We start from the raw sequence: 10,827 nt of genomic DNA on the forward strand, positions 1-10,827 counted from the left end.
CTACACGATACTGGGCAAGTGTACCAGTTTCTTTGGCTCTTCAGTGCAGTTCTACGAGGCAACAGGGGAATTCGACGGACTTCAAATCGAAAAAATCTGATGAAAATTTGCATATATTGTTAAAAACAGATGGAAATGGGAGCTAGCCTGTACAAACAGTCTTGCTGTAGGACAGGCGAAAAGAAACACGTAACTGCGACGTAAACTAGCATTTTGAGAATTCGCCCAAGTCTCTGATCAGAGTGCAATGAGAGATTCGTCAAAACGGTTATTAGCCCCGAGAATTGAGTAAATCCCAGGCAGGAACAGTACAAAGCACTTTTACGAAAGCAAAGTTAGTCCATCGCGTCTGCTGATTTAGATGAAATCCTTTGCATTTCAATGAATACACGAACGAAATAATTGCAGTTGCATTACAGCGAATCCGAAACAGCACTAACACGAGCTGTGGGATCCACGGCAGCTGCTAAGAACAGTAAGCACGCACAAGGACATTTGAATAGGGACAACATCTGCGCTATTGAATATCACGAACCGACTCCAACCAGGAAGTGCAAACGTCTGAGGACGAGTGAGCCTCTCTCGTCGGTTTCGTTACGGAGGGAACAGCACTTCGGTATGCATCTGCCGGCAGGAAAAGGCACCCGTGGCCAATATAAACAGGGTGAAAGTTAGGATTTGCTCCGGCCAGCAAGACCTTGTCTCACGACTCGGAGGTTGGGGTTTCTGAGTGACGGCTAGTCTGTGAAAGGGCGGGACGGACTAATGTACCTGCGTCGTGAGGAAGACGTGGCAACAAATTCAAAGTAACGGCTCGACCAGCATTTGTCGCTATTCGCATTTTGCTAATTATTATAAATAATTAAACCAAGGTTCGGAAAATTCCTCTGCCCCCCCCCCCCCCCCCGAGAAAGCAGCCCTCTGAGCATACAAGACTACAGTGGTCTCTAAACGCTGGGAACACTTCGTTTCATTTATTTTCGGAATATTATTCGAAGCGAGCCACAACACGTATCAAACGATTTTTGAATTTGCATACAAACTGAATCTGCCATTGGATATGCAAATTACATTTCAGTGAGAGACACACTTTTTCCAGGAAGAGTGGACAGCTCAGCAGGTCGTTCCTACCGCACGCCTTGTGGTATAAATAATAAGTCTCCGCTCTACCAGCATTCCTGGCGTAGAGAGTACTCTATAGCATTGGTCTCTTACTAAGCTTGCAGTCATCGTTAATATCTTGCCTAGTATGAAGTCCCAAGCGGCTGGGAACAAGTGCAGGTGATTCCCGTATGTAAGAGGAGTGCTATCCTTAACAACATCGGCCTGCTGCGGAATTCTTAGACATATTCTCAGTACGAAAACAATAAATTTCCTGGAGGCAGGAAAGCTGCTGTCCACATACTAGTACAATTTAGAAAGCATCGCTCATGTTAAACTCAGCTATCCCTTTGCTCACATCACATTCCACATCCTGCAAACCATGGATGAGGGGCAGCAGGCAGATTCGATATTCTTAGACTTCTAAAAAGCATTTGGCACTGGCGCTACTGCATACTGTTGAAGGTCCGAGCATATGATTTAGGTTCCCAGATACGTGAGCAGCTGGAAGGCTTCTTGAGTAATACAACCCAGTACGTCGTCCTCGAGGGCGAGTGTTCATCAAGGACAAGGGTATCGTCAGGAATGACCCGGGAAGGATGATAGAGCCGCTCTGTATACATAAATGATTGACGTGCAAGGTAAGCAGCAATTTACGGCTGTTTGCTGATGACGCTGTGGCGTACGATCCCATAATTCGAACATAGCATTAGCAGTGTGATGTTTAACACAGCCACGTCGATTTAACATCTAAGCGTAACGTTCAGAGCGATAAGAAATTGACCGCGCACGTAAAGACGGTAGTAGGGAAGGCAAATGTCAGACTTTGCACAAATGCGATCTCTTCTTGAGTACTGCTCGAGTGTTTGGGATGCCCACCATGTCGAAATAAAGGGAGACATCGAAGCAATTCAATGGCGTGTACCTAGATTTGCTACTGATTGGTTTGATCAGCACGCAAGTATTATGGTCATACTTCGCGAACTCAAACTTGAGTATCTGGATGGAATTCGACTTTCTTTTCGCGAAACAGCATCGAGAAAATTTAGAGACTCGGCATTTGCAGCTGAACGATTTTACTGTCACGAACGTAAATTTAGGGAAAGGACTATGAAGGTAAGAAAAATCTGGGCTCATACCGAGACTTATAGACAGTCGTTTCTTTCTCGCCCGATTTGAGAGTGGAACGGGAAAAGTTATGACTAATGGTGGTGGTGGTGGTGTGTGTGTGTGTGTGTGTGTGTGTGTGTGTGTGTGTGTGTGTGTGTGTGTGTGTGTGTGTGTAGACGGACGTGAACTTATCGACTGCATACACTCCTGGAAATTGAAATAAGAACACCGTGAATTCATTGTCCCAGGAAGGGGAAACTTTATTGACACATTCCTGGGGTCAGATACATCACATGATCACACTGACAGAACCACAGGCACATAGACACAGGCAACAGAGCATGCACAATGTCGGCACTAGTACAGTGTATATCCACCTTTCGCAGCAATGCAGGCTGCTATTCTCCCATGGAGACGATCGTAGAGATGCTGGATGTAGTCCTGTGGAACGGCTTGCCATGCCATTTCCACCTGGCGCCTCAGTTGGACCAGCGTTCGTGCTGGACGTGCAGACCGCGTGAGACGACGCTTCATCCCGTCCCAAACATGCTCAATGGGGGACAGATCCGGAGATCTTGCTGGCCAGGGTAGTTGACTTACACCTTCTAGAGCACGTTGGGTGGCACGGGATACATGCGGACGTGCATTGTCCTGTTGGAACAGCAAGTTCCCTTGCCGGTCTAGGAATGGTAGAACGATGGGTTCGATGACGGTTTGGATGTACCGTGCACTATTCAGTGTCCCCTCGACGATCACCAGTGGTGTACGGCCAGTGTAGGAGATCGCTCCCCACACCATGATGCCGGGTGTTGGCCCTGTGTGCCTCGGTCGTATGCAGTCCTGATTGTGGCGCTCACCTGCACGGCGCCAAACACGCATACGACCATCACTGGCACCAAGGCAGAAGCGACTCTCATCGCTGAAGACGACACGTCTCCATTCGTCCCTCCATTCACGCCTGTCGCGACACCACTAGAGGCGGGCTGCACGATGTTGGGGCGTGAGCGGAAGACGGCCTAACGGTGTGCGGGACCGTAGCCCAGCTTCATGGAGACGGTTGCGAATGGTCCTCGCCGATACCCCAGGAGCAACAGTGTCCCTAATTTGCTGGGAAGTGGCGGTGCGGTCCCCTACGGCACTGCGTAGGATCCTACGGTCTTGGCGTGCATCCGTGCGTCGCTGCGGTCCGGTCCCAGGTCGACGGGCACGTGCACCTTCCGCCGACCACTGGCGACAACATCGATGTACTGTGGAGACCTCACGCCCCACGTGTTGAGCAATTCGGCGGTACGTCCACCCGGCCTCCCGCATGCCCACTATACGCCCTCGCTCAAAGTCCGTCAACTGCACATACGGTTCACGTCCACGCTGTCGCGGCATGCTACCAGTGTTAAAGACTGCGATGGAGCTCCGTATGCCACGGCAAACTGGCTGACACTGACGGCGGCGGTGCACAAATGCTGCGCAGCTAGCGCCATTCGACGGCCAACACCGCGGTTCCTGGTGTGTCCGCTGTGCCGTGCGTGTGATCATTGCTTGTACAGCCCTCTCGCAGTGTCCGGAGCAAGTATGGTGGGTCTGACACACCGGTGTCAATGTGTTCTTTTTTCCATTTCCAGGAGTGTAGAACAGTGATCAGTGTAATATCAAACATCAGACGTAACTACCTCATTTTTTGTTTAAGTCTGCCATTGGTACATTGCTGGAACACATACTTAATCACCATTTCTTCTAGTTAATGTTGAAGTAGCAAAATTAGTAACAAATTTTTACTTCTCACCTTACTCATGTGTACATTAGGATCAGCTTCTTCCCTGAAGTTGCTTGTCGCCTTTCAGCGTCGTTGGCGAAAGCACTGCGCTCATAGCTAAGGGCAATTTGCAGTAGGGGAATGGAACAAGCTTTTTTCTGATGAGTCAGTTTCATCCGCCACAACTAAATGAGAGGAAGAATGGGCAGATAGAGAAGGTGGTGGTAGTACAGCCTGGCCGGTTGCCAATGTTTGTAAGTGCTTTTAGAACCCCGCTGTAGTTGGAACGGGGACAGTACATTTGCTTTTGAACATGCACAGCTTTTGTTGTTGGATATAGCTGAATATTACAATCAAAGCGAGGTCCAATAGCAGAAAACGTTTTGCAATCTGAGGCAAAAGGCAGTTTTTGTGACAACTAGCTCTTGGTGCAGTACAGGGTCACGCTTTAAACATACCAAGCGTTATCGAAAGTTACAGCACTCTTTCACTAGGATCCCTAATGGCCCCCTGATTCCGAAAACAAGTATCGGTACAGAAAGAGTGACGTCGTCAGAGGATTAGAACTGCCTGAGCTTCACACAGCCGTGAGTTATGCAGCATGCCATGTAGAGAAGCGGTTAGCGTCGCTAGCTGGCATGCTGCTGATCCTGTTACCGGCGAATATTTGTTATTTGGTACGTATCATTTGCAGAACGTTCTAGAAGTTGTTTATGTTTGTAATGTTTGCATATTCTGGAATATTTGGGGTTTGTTTGTTTACATAGCATCACTCTCCGTCCAGAAGACAACCCTGTCTGTCCACTGCAACTTCTTTGACGATATGGGTTTTCGAATTTGGATTTTGTTGTGGTAACGACGTGGTAATATTCAATTCAATTTTCGATAGTGCATAGACGCCAATGGGCAGAAAGAGGTCGCCACTATCCCTTACGTGCAGAGAGCTTGGTCTGTTAGCCGTGGCCGATCAGCCAACTGCATGCTAGACTGCCACCAGGAATTTACGTCTGCTTGTAGATGATGTACCCCTCTGTATTAACGTAACAGAAAAGAGTCGGCTGAGTCTCGCATCCATCCGCTGAGATAATTTCAGCTCTACATTTCTTTAAGGCCCTCAGGCCTACAAAAATCGAAGAATTATTAACACTATAACAAAACTGATTTTTGGTAAATATAAAATAAGGGTCTTAGTAATATAACTGCGTACACTGTGTGCTGTAACTGAGGATCTTCTCTACTGAACAGTTTAAAAAAAATCTCTGCTTTTGGAACACAGTCCATAACGCACTGCCGGTAAATTTTATCTCATTAAGTATTATTTTTATGAATTGACCATTACTTCGTAGTAATTGGCGTGATCTTTATTTACTACTAATCTTTTGGTTAAGGTAATGCTAGCCTCAACCCCAAAGTTGGTTTGAAACCCACTGTGCCTAATGAATGTGGGATGTCTTGGCCTTCCTGGAGCCCTTGAACTGACTGACTCAGCCAATTACACGGGGAGGGCGAAGGGGGAGCTGTACCTTAACGTGAACTACGAACCGTACAAAATGGTATTTTTCACATTATCGGCTCACTGCCAGAGGTTAAAGAAACAATAAGTGACAGAAAAAGTTCTAGGACCAACTGTGGATCGATACCGCGACCTTTGTAGTCTGTCATTTACCCATCTAGCTACCGAGCGACTGGCATTACGTGTTTACTAGCTCCTGATTTCGTTTCATTTTCTATTAGATTAAATGTCCGATGATAATTCCTGAACACACGAGACTACCGAAAAGAAGTTAATAAGATGAGTCCTGTACCTCGTGAGCTGAAATAGAAATAATTTCTTTTATCCAAAACTTCGCTTTCGTTTCTGCAAGACCATGTTGTTTTTGTGGACTACAATAATTACACAGGTGTTTCCGTTTAAGAAGCTGATCTTGAGTCAAATGGACACACAGTTATTTGACCAAGAAGCATGTGTGAAATTATGAATTAGAGCTGTAGTTCCCAAATTTTTCCTCTCACGAAACACACTCAGAATCCTGGTAATTTGAAGGAACACCTTGCCTATTTTGAAGGTTAATAGAATTCTTAAAAAATGAAAAAAGCTTATATTCAGTGTTTACTTCAATTTTGAATCATAACTAATAATACATAAATCATAACAAAATTTTAAAAACTAATTAGTATCGTCAAATGTTGGGAGAAAATCGCCTTGTTATGACAGTTCTTGCGGAACACTTATTCACACAGTTTCGAAAACCCTTTGTCGGAGTACTACTTCGTCGAAGACCTGTTTGCACGTTCATTCGAATTGGGTGGGAAACCGCAAACTTTTAGCCTGACTACCGTTGTTTTCATACTTCGTGCTCCTGAAGACTACTGTTGCTCTTCCCCGTCCGCACCCATCCGCGCAGGCGGCCGACGTGATCATGTTTGCGGTAACTGTGAACTGAAACCGAAATCTTGGACCGTTCGTCCTCCACAAACGCGCACCGCAGCGCCGCGCGGTGGCAGCTTACAGCACCAGTAGCTTTACGCCTCGCCAGGAGATGGCAGCGCTATGCCCTCCACAGGAATGAGTTGACCGTTCCCTAGCCGAGAGATGGTTACGCCTCCAGCCCGGCTCTGCTCTCCAGGTTTAATGAAGACTAGCCAGTCCCTCTTGGGACGCGGCAATTACTTGACGCCGCTTTAGAACGCACAACTACCAGCTCCGCGCTCTCCGGCTACCTCATCAAGAGGAACAAAAAAACGACGACCCTGCCATTGTGCTCCGCATGCGACCTCTCAGACTGCGTCCTACACGTTTCGAGACAATGTTTCCGCTTCTGCGACAAAAAATCATGTTCTGGAAGCTTTCATCATCATTTAATACGCAGATTTTCCGGTTTAATTTTATAACCAGACGGACCAAGTTGAAACAAACGCGTGGTTTCATATTTCGCCTTGTTTCTCTTGCTAAATCTATGGAAAGCTCTATTAGAGCTTGTGACACGAACGAGCTTAGCTGTGCCGTAGAATGCTAAGTACAAAAAAACTGATCATGATGAGGTTGAGGACATTTTTTAAGCCTAAGTAATTAACTTTTGGAAATAGTTTGGAGAAACTTATTAGGAAATTGATGATATTACCTGATTATCACTTATTCTGACACAAACCGTCGTAACTCTGTTGAAACGTAAGATAGGTTATTGACCTGATTGTTCGGAAAGTAAGTTAAGATCAGAAGAAAGCGTTCCATCGGTGAAGTGGTCGTTACACACTGAACACAAGCACGAATTGCGGAAGGACGCGAAAAGAAATCGTCCGGGTCCTCGCCAAAGTAATCACCTCTGAATTTGCCTTGAGCATTCGAACTGTCTTCCGCAACGTAGTTGACTTAGTGGGAACGAAGTTTTTTCAGGAAAATAAATGGATGCGAAATTTGCAGAAACTTCCAGAATAATGTTCATATGTGCACACACTGCTATTTTGACGCTGTACACTGAGTCTGAGTTACAATTTATCAAGGCTGATACCATGCAAGCAACGGTACCGACTTTAACTATTTTCAACTGATCATAGTTTGTGAAAAGCCGTTGAAAACAATATCTGGCCTTCCTGGCTTTTAAAGAGTTCCCCGCACCTATTTGTAGTGGCAAGATAATACCTTTGTGACCATATATTCTGAGAGCTGTGTAATGGGTTTCACCGTTTACTTTTCATTCGTTATCCGGCGCTACGTATCCGACATGAAAAGTAGATTGTAACGCCATCACCAACGCTAGGAGGAACGCAATAACTTCAAAGCGACGGCAATGTTCACCTTACAATGTTCTCACGGAACAAAAATATGAGGAAGATTGGTTCAAAATGGTTCAAATGGCTCTGAGCACTATGGGACTTAACTTCTAAGGTCATCAGTCACCTAGAACTTAGAAATACTTAAACCTAACTAACCTAGGGACATCACACACATCCATGCCCGAGGCAGAACTCGAACCTGCGATCGCAGCGGTCGCGCGGTTCCAGACTGCAGCGCCTAGAACCGCTCGGCCACTCCGGCCGGCAGGAAGATTGGCACCGATATTTGTGAGCCAAGTGTGGCCAGCCTTTAGAGATACGAGAAAACGAATTCAAACCAATGGTATTAATCGTGGGAATACGTAGCAATGTCTTTCAGCAGTGACTAGAAAAAATAGCAGTCATCAGAAACATGCTTGTATGTTATTTTTTTCGAAGTAGCTGTTAATGTGTACAGTTCTGAAACTATGTAATAGTGTCTCGCATTAGTTACAAAACCACCAACCACATTTAGTACGGAAGTCGCAGAACAGAGAAACCAGTGTATGGAAGCTGACAGAAATTTAAAGCACCTGCTGGCGTGCAAAAGGAGATGCAATGGGAGTCACCTACTCGGAATCTGTGGAGTGGTGTTTCGAGAAGTGAAAACTCAGTATGTTCCCAGCTAATAATATATAAAAGGAATGCACGACTAAGTTGGAACAGCAAAATCGGGCGACTACGTTTATGCAATCCATAGGTCCCGTGACGGAAGAGGCGAAGTAGCACGTCTATCATCGATTTCTGCCTCCTGAGATCGCAATGAAAATTCAGCCGCGGCACATGTTCGGTATGAGGGAAGGACTGTTTCAATGTGCCACGTTGGACACGTTTCAAACGAACGCTCCGAAAGAAAACTCATTGCATTATCTTTCGAAACACTGAACACACGAGACCCTGCTCCATTACAGTACGAAACGGGACACCAAGTTTGGGAACGGAAGGTATGCTCAGTATAATCACAAACTGCCCTTCCTTATGACGCGTGGCGCTGGATTCAGTGCACCCCCAAAGAAGCGCATCTTGAGTGACTGTTGATGTTTTTCTGGATATTTCGATGTAGAGTCTGTGTGGCATGACTGACGTTTGTTGTGACTAATTAACACTTCAGCGAGGTGAGCTTCTACAGGTCATATGCTAACCAAGTACATTGTTAACGGCACTGCGTTTTTGCTTTTGATACGGTCATAACTATCAGTTGATCTCCATTAACATCTAGTTTCCAGTTCTAGCATGAGCATGGCTACACCAGCCCGCCGAAGAAACAGGTTTTTTCAACTTGTCCCGTCAACATTACCAACTCTGTTCTCCGAAGTGCCAATGCTCATGACAACCGGACAAAACACCTGACTGGAATTGGGAATAATTGGAATCCATAATGCATCAGGACTCTACCACTACGTCCCCTACTTAACTCTAATGAGATCCGTCTTAACATCACGCGTTACAGCTTTCATGAAAGATATTTTGAAGGTGAAATCACCACGCTAGGCTACTAGAGGTTGTTTCTTATTTCCGTAACTAGTTTAGACGTAGCGATCATTATCTGTCAGAACTTCTGAAATTTTTGTGGCGAGCACCTTCTGACTGCAATTTTAAAATGGAATCCATGACTACTTATCTCTGTGTGAATATGTGGCCGTTGCGTACATCATGACATCGTCATATGTGGAGTTCCAAATTAACTCAATGAAATGCTTTATCAAACTCTTTTCATTGGTTGTCTGCCTATTGTATGAATGCCGATAAAAGTGTCAAGCGCGTTCTTCAACCGATCAAATACTTTCACCAGTACAGCACTTTTCAGCACAGACACATGATATTTGTAAAATTAACATTATCAGCAAAAATATCTGCGTCGTACGACGCTACGAGTGATATAAAATAAACACTTTTTTAAGACTACTGAGCTGTGAACCATGTGTAATGATACAGACAGTTTGGTACACCGCTCACATTTGCAGTTTGAGGCACCAATGTTTTGCCGAGCAACCAACTTTCACCTGATTCTGTACGCGTAACCCATTACATGTAATTACATTACATGTACCTCGAGTAAACGCGGCCAGGTAGCGGAATGCAGCGCACGACGTGCGTCGCCGGTCAGTTGCCTGTTATCTGCCCAGATAAGGTGAGCAGCGGGGCGTGCAGGACGCTGACCTACTACTGGCAGTCGCTCTGCTGTTTACCAACAACGGCAGTCGCTAGTAACTGTCCCGGTTGCTGATTCACACATCGCGCTTGTTCACTCAGCATCCGCAGGCACGCCTACGGTGACGTCACACTTCAAGGTCGCGGGGCAGAATAGCGGAAATGGGCGCTGAACAGTTCGCTGCTGTAAAACAGCTCGCCGCAGCAGATTCGGCTTCATTTAGTTCGAGGAAACTGTAGATACTCTGAGACCAACTAAAAATTACTCTGGTTCGTATTTCTGTATTGTGCGTTACTACACAATGTTGCAAATTAATGCCCTTCTAAACTTAATCGAGGTCATTTATTGTTCGTCATTATAAAAAATGTAAAACACATTAGTTGTTATCATGAAGAGGAAGTTAATGTACAGAAGCAACACAATGAGATACTGTTTTGACATTTTGTTATAAGAAATTGCTTAATTTATTCCTTTTGGATCGAAAATCAGTAACCAACGTAAATAAAGACTAACAAAAAATTCAGTTTTTGTATTTTCATTCATAAACATTCTATGCATTAATACCGTAAATTTGGTTGTCCCAGCCATGCTGACCGTGTGGCCTAACGGATAAGGCGTCGGACTTCGGATCCGAAGATTGCAGGTTCGAGTCCTGTCACGGTCGATATTTTTAATCTTGTGTGTGCGTAATGCAACTCTAGATTTATTCAGTTTTCATTCTTTGGTAACAATATTGTCGAGGCACATCTTATAACAATACTTTGAAACATTACGTAAATGAGTGCCGGGTGTAGTAGTGTCTTCATTTCTCAAACGGTGTAGGAAAACCGATGTTCTCCGCTAGAATAAATTTAGGTGAATAAACATCTGCGCAATTTGAGCAAAAACTGTTTGATGGTGT

General features: G+C 45.2%; 1 non-coding gene across 1 annotated transcript; it reads left to right on the forward strand.

Annotated features, from left to right (window-relative positions):
* The first annotated feature begins 10,517 nt into the window (after window positions 1-10,517).
* Window positions 10,518-10,590, forward strand: Trnar-ucg (transfer RNA arginine (anticodon UCG)). Its single transcript has one exon. It is a non-coding gene; the product is annotated as a tRNA-Arg (tRNA).
* The last annotated feature ends 237 nt before the right edge of the window (window positions 10,591-10,827 follow it).

Source organism: Schistocerca serialis, chromosome 5 (assembly GCF_023864345.2).
Source record: "Schistocerca serialis cubense isolate TAMUIC-IGC-003099 chromosome 5, iqSchSeri2.2, whole genome shotgun sequence".
NCBI lineage: Eukaryota > Metazoa > Arthropoda > Insecta > Orthoptera > Acrididae > Schistocerca > Schistocerca serialis.